General features: G+C 39.3%; 1 non-coding gene across 1 annotated transcript; it reads right to left on the reverse strand.

Moving 5' to 3' along the window:
- Nucleotides 1-12989: 12989 nt before the first annotated feature.
- TRNAW-CCA (transfer RNA tryptophan (anticodon CCA)) lies at nucleotides 12990-13061 on the reverse strand. Its single transcript has one exon. It is a non-coding gene; the product is annotated as a tRNA-Trp (tRNA).
- Nucleotides 13062-14275: the final 1214 nt, after the last annotated feature.

Raw genomic sequence — 14275 nt, forward strand, 5'->3', positions numbered from 1 at the left:
TTTACCTCTGAGAGGTTTTCTCCTTAAAAACGCAGAACTTTGTTGAATCTTCACTGGTCCTCATTTCATATGAAAGAGAAATATCACGAGCAACACTGTTCCCAGCTACATTCTAGGGCTGAAGTTAATCCCCTTTCTAAGGAGAAAACCCTATAAAGAGAGCCAAGCAGAGAAGGCAGCCCTGTATCTCAAAAGATGGGATAGAAACTTGGAAGAGATGGTGTCAGGGTCTCCTCCAACTCTGTGATATCACGACGATGAGATTCTAAGTCTTAAAAATGTGTCAGGTTCAGCTTCTGCTTTAAGCAGACCTACAGTCCTGGAGGAAGCTCAAGTCTTGAAGCTTGCCAAGCCTTTCTGCATTCCAGGATCTTGGCACTTGCTGTTTCCTCTTCCTGGATGGCTCTTCCTCTCACTCTTTGCAGAGCTGGCTCATTCTCTTTCTCCAGGTACTTGCTTTAAATGGCTCTTGCTCACAGAGGGCTTTCTTAACTGCCTATATAAGTAGATTACTGGTTTTCTTTCACCTTAGAATCCTGGTTATTTCTTACATGAATCTTACCACACTCTCGTAATCTTATAATTTGCTTGTTTGTTTGTTTTATATTTATCTCTCTCCAACTAAAATACTGACTCCACAGATATGTTTACTGATGGATTCCCAGGATGTAGCACAGTGTCTGGCACATAGTGGGAACTCAAGATGGATGGAAGGAAGGATACGTGAATGGATGGATGGATGGATGGATGGATATCTAATGGAAGGATGGGTGTTGGAGGTGTGGATTAATGATGAATGGAAGGAGGAAAGGATGGGTAGATGAATAGATGGGTAGATGATGGATGGAATGGGTGGTGAATGGATAACTGGAGAGAGGGAAAGATGCGAGGGAGGTTAATAATGATTGGACTCATTAAGTATACAATGGAAAAAGTTATCTGAGGTCAGAGGGTTTGGAAAATAAGTTCTCTTTCCTTCTTGGAGATTCACAGCACACATTAGCAAATTTAAGTTACTGAAAATTCCCCAGTAAGAAAAAAACTTGTTTGATTTTCTTTAACCCAGCATTTCCTAAACTTATTTTAACTCAAGATACTTCCTTTCTGTGATACCCTTACTTAACATTCTGCCAAAGAGTGTTCTTTAAAACACTAGTTTAGAAAATCTACTCCTTTATAAACATTGCCATGTTGAATAGTAATTATTTTTTTTTAAATTCTCTTTCCAGGCTGTGAAGTCCCAAAGGATACAGACTGAGATTTACTCATCTTTGTAACCCCAGTGTGTAGCACAGTGCCAGGCACACAGAAAACACTCAGAAATAACTGAGTAATTGAGAAGGAAGAAAAGAGGATAAGAGGAAGGGAGGAGGAGATGGAGGGATAAAGGGAGAGAGAAGAGAGGGAGAATGTAGCTGGTTAGTAAGTAATCACTTCTTGCTATGTACCTTCAATTGACTTTGAGGCAAATAATAAAATGCTAATAATGACCTTACCAAATCAGAAGTCAAAATTACATTAACCATCTCAAATAAATTCTAGATTAGTAATTTAACTTGGTTAGGATTAGAGTTCATTCACACTAGACACCTCCTGCCACCCTCCCACACACATGCATGCAGGCATAATGTCCTTATGATGGGCTGTCTCCTATTTCTTAGAGTCTGATAATTACTATATTTACAGTGTTAGCAACAGTATTATATGCTGGTTAAGAGTATAGGCTTTGAAGTCAAATCCAATCTCCACCATTGTCTGAATCTAGCCTTCTCTAACAAAAATACGATCGACTAAGTGGCTCAAACCATGGAGAAGGGCATGGCAACCCACTCCAGTATTCTTGCCTGGAGAATCCTATGGACAGAGGAGCTTGGTGGGCTACAGTCCATGGGGTCACAAAGAGTCGGACACGACTGAAGTGACTCAGCACGCATGCAAGTGGCTTAAAAGGGCTTCCCTGATGGCTCAGCAGGTAAAGAATCTGCCTGCAATGCAAGAGACACAGGAGACACAGGTTTGGTCCCTGAGTCGGGAAGATCCCCTAGAAAAGGAAATGGCAACCCACTCTGGTATTCTCTCCTGCAAAATACCCTGGACAGAGGAGCCTTGTGGACTACAGTGCATGGGACTGCAAAGAGTCAGACATGACTGAGCAGCTAAACATGCACGGTAGTTATATACAAGTGACTTATAAACGGCAGGTATTGATTTCTTACAGTTCTGAAGGCTGAGAAGTCCAAGTGCACTGGGCAAATTCAGCATCTGGTGAGGGCTGCTTCCTGGTTCATAGATGATGTTCTTCTCAGTGTCCCCACATGGAAAAAATGAGGGAAAATCCCATTCATGAGGACTCCATGGATAGATGAGGACTCATGACTTAATCACCTTCCAAAGGCCCCACTTCCAAATACTGTCACATTGCTTTCAACATGTGAATTTTGAGAGGACATCAACATTCAGTTTATAGCCACCATTTACTGATTGTATGAGTTTGTCAAAATATTAACCTTTCTAAGGCTCAGTTTCTTCATATGTAAAATGCAGATGGTAATAGTGCATTTTATATAATCACAGTGCTGCTATGAAGACTAAATTAGATGAATATGCCAAGGGCTTAGGACAATGCCTGGTATTCAACAAGTAATCAATAAACTACTGCTACCTCTGGACCCCCGTCCTGGTGATGACACCAGGAGCCAAGACTTTTCATCTCCAGGTGAAGCATGCCACAGGAAACACTAACTCTGAAAAGCAAAACTCAGACTGTAAGATTTCAGGCCCATAAAAGGACAGTTTCACAGACTGGGACTTTTCCAATCTTACCCCAAGCCTCTATCTCCCCTTTGAACATCTTGTGAGATTGCACACAATCCCGTTTCATCTAGTACTTTGTAGATGCTCTCTGCACCAAGGGGCTGGTGGGGAACTGCAAATAAGCATACCTTCTTGGGAGAAAATTCAACCCACAGTGACTTGTAGAAATGCACCTGGAGCTGTCTTTGTCCCTCTCCTGCCTTGTAATCATGTAGAATTCATTCCCTTTTTTCACACTGCTTTTTGGATTTCATGAATTATAAACACAGGTACTTTTTATCTGCGGTTTCTGTGCATATCTAGGGATGAGAAGAGTTGAAAGGGCTACAGGAAGCAGGAAGGGGCATAGTCTTGACCTTGGATGGGATTAGGAAGGAGTGAGGTAAGGAGGGGGTGTGGTTTAAAAATTAGCACCTACCCAGGACTGAATACAAATACATAAGAAAGACCCTTTGAAATGAGTTGAATACAAGTATGCAATAAAAGAATTATTATTTTAAAAGTGGATTGTGATTCAGAACAAATACAAGTCCCCTTTTCTGACTTCAGCTGTGCCCAGTCACCACTCAGTGGAAGAGTTACATGCTCCAAAGGCTGAAAGGAACTCAGAGAGTCATATAATCCCCTGCCCCTAGACAAGATTCACCTCAAATCAGCTCAGATGGTCTTTACTTCTCTTTTAAATAAAATTTAAACCTATCTAGAAAATCCCAGACTCTCAGAGGTGGAAGGGAAGCCTTCCTGAAATTCAGCACCATGGACAGATGGCTATATAGGCTTGGAGGGCGGAGGAGGGTGGGTTCAAGAGCTGCAGCCCACATCTTTAATCTTTAGAAAGTTAGTTCTCGTGTCGAGCTGAAATCTGCTTCACTGTAACTTCCATCTGCTGTTCCAGTTCTGCCATTTAGAGCCGGGCAGAGCGGATGTGTTCACTTCCATTAGATACCCTTTCATTTCTGACCCCCACTTCCCATCTCCCCTCCTCTGCACTGAAAACCCTCCTTTCCTTTGAACATTCTCCCACATGCTATAGTTTCTGTACCCTTTACCAAGCCAGTGTCCTCCCTGTGAAGCCACTTTGGTTATTGTGTATCTTAAAATGCATCTCCTGGAGCTGAATCCAATGCCCCAGATATGTTCAGACAATGTAGAACAGCAAGGTAACCAGTGGTTAAGAACAGGAGGCTTTTTCAATGAAAGACCGTTGGTTCCAGTATGTCCTCTGTGTCCTGGCACAAGTTAAACTTTCAGAACCTAAATTATGATTATGCTCATCCATAAAATGGGCATAATAATAAGGTTGTCAGAAGGTGCAGTCATGTATAACAAGCTTTAAGCACAATGCCTGGCACACATGGTTGGTAGAAAATACACAGTGGCTGAAATGAATGTACTCCAAAACTTTGGCCACCTGATGTGAAGAACTGACTCATTGGAAAAGACCCTGATGCTGGGAAAGGTTGAAGGCAGGAGGAGAAGGGGACCACAGAGGATGGGATGGTTGGATGGCATCACCAACTCAATGGACATGAGTTTAAGTAAGCTCCACAAGTTGGTGATAGATAGGGAAGCCTGGCATGCTGCAGTCCATGGGGTTGCAAAGAGCTGCACACAAATGAGTGACTGAACTGAAATGAATGTTGGTATTATTTGCATTACTAGACATGATATCCCATTAACTGTAAAATTTTTAACAGCTATTCATTCTGTTGATTCACAAAAGATGTCAGCCAAAATGCAAATTTTTGTTTCAGTTGTCATCTAGCAAACATCTCCCCTGTCTTCTATTTGTACAACTTATAATTTGAATCCAAATTCAGAATTTTGTCTGTATCTTCTGGCTCATTAGCCCAAGCTATAAGCATCATGTTTTATGGTGGTAAAAGAAAATACCTTTCCTTGGCCATGAGCTGCAAGACTCAACCATACAGCAAATCTAGGAGCTTTTCTAACATAAGCAGGATCCCCATATAGTTGAGATCTTCCTCCCTCATGTTTCCTTTCCCCACTTGGGACTCCAGCATCTAAATTTCCACCATTAGGAATTTAACGTATGGGTTTGTTCAATAAGTTAAATGCATGCTTGTCGAATGCCTTCTCTACAGCAAGCACTTCTCCAAAACTTGGGGCTATGCAGTGGATGAGACAGGCAAGACTCCAACTCCTACTCCCATCAAGGATACATTCCAGAGGGGAAAATAAACAAGCAAGAAATACGTGCCCCAGATAAGTTCAGACCAGAAATGTTACAAGGAAATAAAGCAGATGGCAAGATGAAGTGGGATGTGGGTGGGGAGAGGACCACTAGTTTGAGTGGTTCCAGGAGGCACTCACTAACTAAAGTGAGGCTGAGAGCTGCCAACCCAACAGATGCACGAGTCAGCACTTCCTTTTCAGTCTCTTTGGTTGTTCCTTTTTTATAGACATGAAAGACACCAAATTATATGTCATATAAAGGTAGTCAATTGCTCCATCTTCAAGAATTCTAAAAGCCTGACCAGATTGTCTACCCACCGCATAGGTGGTGGGCTCATCAGTCTCCTTTGCACTGGGGTGGTAATCTGGGGCATTATTTGCTCTTTGGAAGTTATGAGAGTAATTAAAATAGGAAATTTTTACTAAATTGATTCACTCGAGAAACAAATCTCATGCAATCCATAAGGAACTGGTACAGTAGGTTTAGTTGGTGGGCAGAATCTGGAACTTATTTTTCTAGAACTCAGATCAGGAGGGTCCCCACTCATTCCCCAGATCTCCCCTAGTTCAGGGCCCAGAGCACCACCCTCACTGGACAAAGTTCTCATAGAAGGAGACCTAGCTCTTTCTAATCAAAGGATTACAGGTGGTAGCAAAGGACTTGATATCTACATTATTTTCTCCAGAGTTCCAGACAACCTGCCCATTCATAGCCATTTGTCCTGCTCTCTTCCCAAGGTGGCCTCTTGCTAGACAAGTCAGGGACTTTACTCTTGTCAAACTCTATTGAAATCATATGAGAAAATGAGAAACTTAACAGTGCTAACTAATAAATACACCTCAGTCAGAATCTGCGGGGAATCTCCACTGGTTACATAGGTCGGGAGCTAAGGTACAGGTTAATTGGCAGGTGAGTTTGACAAGGAAAACAAAGACACAGGCTTTAGGCGATGGTCTTGCTTTTTCTTGTGGAATAAATCTTAAATCAGAAATCCAAGCTCAGTTTCACCAGATGGTGGGCCACACACTCACTGTTGCAAAGAGGGGTCTTCTTTCTTAGGTAATGAGGGTACTCTGCACTCCACCTCATCCCACCACAAACCCCTCACTGATGCCGTCAACATATTTCTCAGAGTAGCATTTCCCTGAAGTAAAGCCATGTGTTGGCTGTAGTTATGGATCTATGTCTGCAAATTCATAGAAAACTTTCTGGAAGGATTCAAACAACAGAGATGTCCCCTCAACAGAAAGGTCTTCAGGAAATGTTGGTCAAATAGGATCTTTCTAAATGTAAGATCTTTATATTTCTAAGGAGAATGTTTTCAAGAATTACTTGTGCAATGAAAATCAATTGCATAAAAAAGAGCACACACACAGAGCACTACACATACACACACTTCTAGCATCTGGTAAGAAGTGAACCAGATAGACTATAAGGGGGAAAAAGACAGGTTCACATTTCCACTCAGCACTAAGTATGAGAACACATCAAAGAAACACATAAAATTTCTGGAGAAATTCTGCAATCACTCTGTACAAACTATATGAAAATGACATATCTTCTGGATGAAATGGTTCAAAAGCATCTCAGTTAATCCAATAATAAACCATGTTAAATAATTCAGAATAAAAAAAAATTCGAGTTGAAAGGGACGGAAGTGAGTATCAGAATCATTTGCATGTAGAATCAGGTCTAAATGGTTGTAGGAAATGTGGATGCCAAGCAAAATGAAAACATTTTTAATTGAAAGTATATATAATATAAAAAGAATTAATTATTAATATTCTGGTTCTGAAATTCCCCAGTAACCACAAAAAACAGGAAGTGAATAGAAAGCTAAAAGCATGGCATGCAGCAAATGGCACTAATTTCCTCATCTGCAGAGCAGGCAATCCACCGTTTATGCTTCATCTGGGCAAGTTACTTCAACTTTCTGTGTGTGTTTCTTACAGTGAAAACTAAATGACTAAATACACATACATTGTTTAGCACAATGGATGGCATCTATTAAGAGATCAACAGACAGCTATAATCATAATACCATAATTATCATTATTATGTTGACTTTGATACTTGTAAAAATACAGGAGTATGTCCAGCTACTCAATTTTCAGAAAAATTAAAAACCAGATGCAAACGTACCAATTCTCAAGAGAAAACAAACCCAAAGAAAATACAACATAAAGATGAATGACAGAAAACCAAAAAAAAAAAAAAAGAAATAGTAAGAAACATAAAATAAAAGGCAAAAAGATGAAAAACGAACATGTGTCAATAAAGTGCTCTCAGCTACACATATTAAAATTCCGATGTAAACTGGCTTGAAGCACAAAAACAAAAAAGATCTGCCTAATTTTATGTGACAGGAATGCAAGACATAGGACAGCCACAGGGCCACTGAGTCATCAGAAGTTCGGGATTGTCTTTAGGAACCCAGGTTCTTCTCATCTCTTTATTTTGCAATTCCTGTGAGGGCTCCATTGTCAAGCAGACGGCAAGATGACAGCCCATGCCCTATGGCAGCTCCACGTGCAGCGTCCAGACGTGATGAAGACTCACGGAAGACAAGAGATTTTCCTTTGCTGTGGCTTCCTTAGAGACAAAGACATTTTCTCCAGAAAAGCCTTCAAACTCATTTCCATTTCCGAGTCTTGGCCAGAACTGAGTTACCCACCGATTCCTGAGCCAATCACTGGCACGTGGTGGGGTTACATTTACACCAGTCAAGCCCATCTCAGAGTTGTGGGTGGAGTCAGGTTCTCCCCAAACCGGGGGTGATTTCCTGGAAAGATCCGGTGTCTATTAGGACAAAGCAAGAGCGAAGAGACGCTGAGCAGAGGACAGCAATGTCCACTATATGTATCAGTTTGGGAAAAAAGCTATCAATCTAATTAACTCCCTCATTAATAGACAAAGGCTTTTTATGTTTTCTCAAAGTACACAAGATACAACTCAGACAAGGTCAGAAATAAAGGTTAGATGCTTAGCCAAGATATACGTACACAAAAAGGAAACAGGGATAGAAATTGCAAACAAAGCATTAAATAGGCCAAGAGGGGCATTTTAAATTGATTGTAGGTGTTTACGATTAGGATACAAAAAATGTGTATCTTCATCGCATATCATAAAACATAAAGCAAGGGCCTCCCCGGTGGTCCAGTGATTAAGAATCTGCTTTCCAATGCAGGGGATGCAGATTCCATCCATGGCCAGGGAACTAAGATCTCACATGCTTCAGGGCAACTAAGCCGACAGGCTGCAAATACCAATCCCAGCTGCCTCCATCAGAGAGCCCCCAGGTACTGAGCTCGCACGTTGCAACTACCGAGGAGCCGTTGTACCCAAAACTAGAGAGAAGTCCATGTGCCACAAGAAAAGATCCCACATGCTGCATGCAACCAAGACCCGACTCAGCCAAAAATGAACAAAAACATAAAGTTTTTTTAAATGTAAAGCAGAATCTCTGAAAATGAGAACAGTGAGAGCCACACAGTAATCACAGAAAAGTTGGACACATTCCTACCAGGTTTTGGCTGATCATGTTGCCAGCAAAGAGTGGAAGGTTCCAAATAATATAATTAATAATGTTTATTTAATACATTTCTAATTTAAATGTCTCCTAACTGCTCTAGTCTGGGCTTAAAAGAAAATTCAGTTGATAGCGCCAGTTAGGATCACTGTAGGCACCCATCTGCCCAGGCAGCCAGGCACACCTTGATGTGCCTCTCTGCTGTTCCTCACAGTCCCTCAGGGCTCCTTACCCCCAGGGCTGCCGCATCAACACATAAGACCAAGTCCTCACGCACGTCTGCTCAGGCTGCCTCTTCCAGCTGTCCGGCCGCCATCTTTGTTGCACCTGGCTCAGTTACGCTGCCCATCCCCCCTTGCAGAGGCCTCATTTCCCTTTCCTTCTCTACAGAAGACTACAGGAGGCCTTTCTTTAAAAAAAAAAAAAATTAGTGTGAGTATGGTTGATTTATAATGTCTTGGTTTCAGGTGGATAGCAAAGTGATTCAGTTATGCTGCTGATGCTGCTGAGTATCTTCGGTCGTGTCCGACTCTGTGCAACCCATAGACGGCAGCCCACCAGGCTCCCCCGTCCCTGGGATTCTCCAGGCAAGAATACTGGAGTGGGTTGACATTTCCTTCTCCAACGCATGCATGCATGCTAAGTCTCTTCAGTCGTGTCCGATTCTGTGCGACCCTATGGACAGTAGCCCACCAGGCTCCACGGGCTTATCCAGGCAAGAATACTGGAGTGGGTTGCCATTTCCTTCTCCTATTCGGTTATACATATACATAAAGCTACTCTTTTTAAGATTCTTTTCCCATATAGGCTATTATAGTGTACTGAGTAGAGTTCTCCATGCATGTGTTTTGTCTTATGGCCAAGAGCAGATTAAGGCCTTTACCGAGGCTTTATCTAGTGCTCTAAAAAAGAGATAGAGAGGACAGGTTATCCTTGCCAAAAGATGTGCTGACTACAGAGAGTAACACACAGGGTCCCCCCAGCTGCCCTCCCCCCTCCAATCTTGCCCTATCCCAGAGACTCACCTTCCTGTCCAGCTGTGTTCTAGTATATCTCTTTAGAAAGTTTGGAGTCCCCTGGCTTGACCCTTGTTCTGGGCACTAGCGACCAGGCGAAGGTCAGTCAGCTTCCATTGGAATCACTCCTTTCTCAACAGCTGGATGTGCTCTGGTCCCATCAGTGGTACCAAGCAATCATTTTACTTTTATGTGAAGTTTTCAAATTTTGCAGGACTAAATTTCATCTTGGGTATCCTATACAGACATGAAGCTAAATCTATACACTGTCAACAGAGAATACTGTATCTTTTCAAATATGCATGAAGCACTATGAAAATGCATGCTATATTAACCATGATAAAATCTGAATCAGATGCTAAGAGGTGACATTTTGCAATTGAATTACAAAGAGCAGAAACATACAAATACAACTACTTGGAAAATGAAAAAGCATTCCTAAATTACACTAGATCTAAAATTTTTAAATGACTATTTAGAAGATTGTAACAAATGGAAAATTATAAATAAAACCATTTGTGTCACAACCAACAAATTTTAGTGATAATTATGAGGACTATAAAATTAATTTTATTGAGTAAGATTTAAAATGAAATATGAAAATGAACAAAACATCCAATTTAGTTATCAGGTGAAAAATAAACCCAAAGGAAGCAGACATTTAGAAATTAATGAAAAAGGATGAATTAGAAATGAAAAAACTGATAAATTCTAGAAATAAGGCTTTGAAAGAAAAACCCAGATAGCTAATATTTTGGAAGTACATTCAAGTAAATAATAAAGAACACACACACACACACACACACACACACACAAAATGAGAAATGAGAAAGTAAATACACCCAGAAGTTTTTTTAAAATAGAAACAGCAATGATGAAATGGGGACAATTTTCTAGGAAAATGTAAGTGAATCAAAGAGAAAGACGACCTGAATGGATCCAAAATGATAAGAAAACAATCTCAAAATGTAACATTTATTATATCTCAAATGGAACAGGAAAATATGTGAGTTCTTTATAGCCCTCAAGGAACAGACAATTTCCATGCTATATAAACTATTTGAGTTTTTTTTAATGGAATATTTCTAGTTTATTCTCCATAACCCTGATGCCTAAACTTGATAGAGAAAACACACTTATATACCCACATATTCGCCATATACACACATCCCTACAAATGCTACTTACTGACAATACTAATCCAAAAATACCAAATAGAATATCAACACAAATCAAAAATGTAAGTATACTGAAAATACACATGATCAGGTAAATGCGACTTCTGACATTTAAGAATTGCTCTGAGCTTTTTAAAATCTGCTATTTCCATTTTTAAAGAAAAAAAATAATACTCCTTATATATATATAAGGGTACTAAGAATAAAGATTTTTCCCTTAAAAATGAATTCTGTCTTAAAATAGTAGTGGACAATGATGAAACACAGGGGGAGTCCACATTAGAGTAAGCAGCAGTTTCACGAAGGATACCAGATATGACTGTTTTTGCACAATACTTTGGAAGATGGAGCCAATGCAACAAAACAAGACAATCTGATGAATTCTTATATTTAAATAAAGAGGGCAAAAGGAAAACTTAAGAGAAGCAACCAAAATATTTATGAACAGATACAAAACACACACCCTCACATGCACGCACACACCCTACAGTGGCTTTTCACACACAAAAAAAAATCAACAAATATATAATATCTAGCAATAAATGCAGGAAGTAGCATTTTAATGAAGAAAACTATTATACTTTACTGAGAGCCATACAAGAGTCTTGAATAAATAAGAACAAATAGTATTTCTGAAAAGAAAGAAATATTTTGTTTGAAATAGTATTTTCAGCATATTATTTCCTCCAAAAATAACCCATTGGTTTCAGTTCTTTTTAACCAAATGCCAAAATTCCTTGAAAAAGGTAGTATAAAAATCCATCTCAAAGAATCAACAAAAAAAACCCCATGAAAAGAAAGTAATGAATGGAAACTAACACCACCAGATAATAACATTTATATATTAATACTTTATATGATAAAACTCAGTAATTAAAGCAATGTGGTGCTGGATTCATTGCCAAATGAATCAAAGGCACAAAGAAGAAATTCCAGAAATAGCGTGTACACATGTTTAGTCACTCAGTTGTGTCCAACTCTTTGTGACCCCATGGATTCCTGTAGCCCACAAGACTCCTCTGTCCATGGGATTATCCCAGCAAGAATACTGGCGTGGGTTGCCATTTCCTCCTCTAGGGGATCTTCACTATTGAAGGATAGAACCCACATCTCCTGTGGCTTCTGCATTGGCAGGCAGATTCTTTACCACTGAGCCACCTAGGAAGCTCAGAAATAGACTCTAATACAAATTAAAGTTCAGTATTCAACCAAGATCACACTCAGTATCAGGGAGAAAGAAGAGAATTTTCAATAAATGGCTCTTAGGCAACTAATTACATATATGAAAAGAAAATGTTAGATTTCTGTCCTATACCATACCCCAGAGGCATTGACACTTTAATTATAAAATGAAGAGAAGGAAGTAAAAAGGAAGGGGGATAAAACAGAAGAAAATGTATATTTTTTTAATTTACTCATTTTAATTGAAGGATAATTGCTTTACAATATTGGTTTGATTTCTGCCATACATCAACATGAATTAGCCAAAGGTATACATATACATACTCCCACCTCCCACCTTTTCCCACCCCTCTAGGTTGTTACAGAACCCCAGTTTGAGTTCCCTGCATCATACAACAAACTATAAAACTCTCAGAAGAAAAACATAGGCAGAACACTGTATCACATGAATCATAGCAACATCCTCTATGACCCACCTCCTCGAATAATGGAAATAAAAACAAAAATAAGTAAGTGAGACCTAATTAAACTTAAAAGTTTTTGTACAGCAAAGGAAACTTTATAGTTTCCCTTTGTTTATACAAGGTGAAAAGACAACCCTCAGAATGGAAGAAAATAACAGCAAATGAAACAACTGACAAAGGTTTAATTTCTAAAATATACAAGTAGCTCATAGAACTCAGTACCAGAAAAACAAACCCAATCAAAAATTGAGCCAAAGAACCTAAACAAATGTTTGTCGAAAGAAGACATACACATGGGTAATAAACACATGAAAAGATGCTCAACATTGCTCATTATGAGAGAAATGAAAATCAAAACTACAACAAAATATCACCTCACACCAGTCAGAATGGCCATCATCAAAACCTCCACAAACAAGAAGTTCTGGAGAAGAGGGGCCCCCTCTTCCATTGCTGGTAAGGTAAGGTGAAGGTAAGGTAAGATGAAGTCGCTCAGTCGTGTCCGACTCTTTGCGACCCTGTGGACTGTAACCTACTAGGCTTCTCCATCCATGGGATTCTCCAGGCAAGAATACTGGAGTGGATTGCCATTTCCTTCTCCAGGGGATCTTCCCAACCCAGGGATCGAACCCGGGTCTCCTGCACTGGAGGCAGATGCTTTAACCTCTGAGCCACCAGGGAAGGCCTTGTAAATTGATACAGTCACTATGGAAAACAGTATGGAGATTCCTTAAAAAAAACTAGGAATAAAACCACCATATTAGCCAGCAATCCCATTTCTGGGCATATACCCTGAGGAAACTAAAACTGAAAAAGACATACATACCCCAATGTTCATTGCAACACCATTTACAATAGCTAGGACATGGAAATGACCTAGATGTCCATCAACAGATAAGTGGATAAAGAAGCTGTGGTACACATATACAATGGAATACTACTCAGCCATAAAAAGGAATGCATTTGAGTCAGTTCTAATGAGATGGATCAACCCAGAGCCTATTATTCAGAGCAAAGTTAAGTCAGAAAGAGAAAAACAAATATCATATATTAATACATATATTTGAAATCCAGAAAGATGGTACTGATAAACCTATTTGCAGGGCAGCGATGGAGACACAGACATGGAGAACAGACTTTTGGACAAGGGCAGGGGGAGGAAGGAGAGGGTGAGGTGAAGGGAGTAGCAGGGAAGCATGTACTCTATGTGTGTCATTTTAAAATATGGCCTAAACCTAAAAACAAAGAAAGACAACGTTAAAAGAAATACGAAAAAGTTTTAATATATAAGAATCACAAACCTTTTTTTTTTTTTGAGAGAGAGAAAGAAAGAATCACTAATTTTTAAGCAAAAGCATATATCTGGGGAAGGTATTTTACTGTGTATCAGAGTTCTTTAAAGAAATAAGATCAATAGAAAATGAGCAAAGACTATCAGCAGGTGATTTCAAAAGGGAAACAAAAAATAAGCAACAAGAAAAAATATTCATTAGTTTATGTAGACTAAAATACTACTTTTCATTTTTTTAAATTCCATTCTGACAGGCTTACACTAGAAAACATATCTCTCCAAATATTATTAATGGGGGTCTAAATTGGTTCAGAGCTTCCAGAGGATAATATACCAGTAAGTATCAAGAATTGATTTAAATTTTTTTAATTTACTTTTAACGATATGTCCTAAGGAAATAAGTTGAGACTTAATGCATGATATGTGTCTAAATGTGCCTACAAATGCTTTATTTTTAACTTAATAAATTAACAAAGAACAACCTTCATGCCTTCAAAATAGGGCTTTGTTAAAATGTTTACATTCCACAATTGCCAATTGTACTTATGTAATAGATTGAGTAAAAAAAAAAGTCTGAGTAACTTTATCAGGTATTGAATAAACA

This window comes from Ovis canadensis, chromosome 23, assembly GCF_042477335.2.
Source record: "Ovis canadensis isolate MfBH-ARS-UI-01 breed Bighorn chromosome 23, ARS-UI_OviCan_v2, whole genome shotgun sequence".
In the NCBI taxonomy this organism is placed as follows: Eukaryota; Metazoa; Chordata; class Mammalia; order Artiodactyla; family Bovidae; genus Ovis; species Ovis canadensis.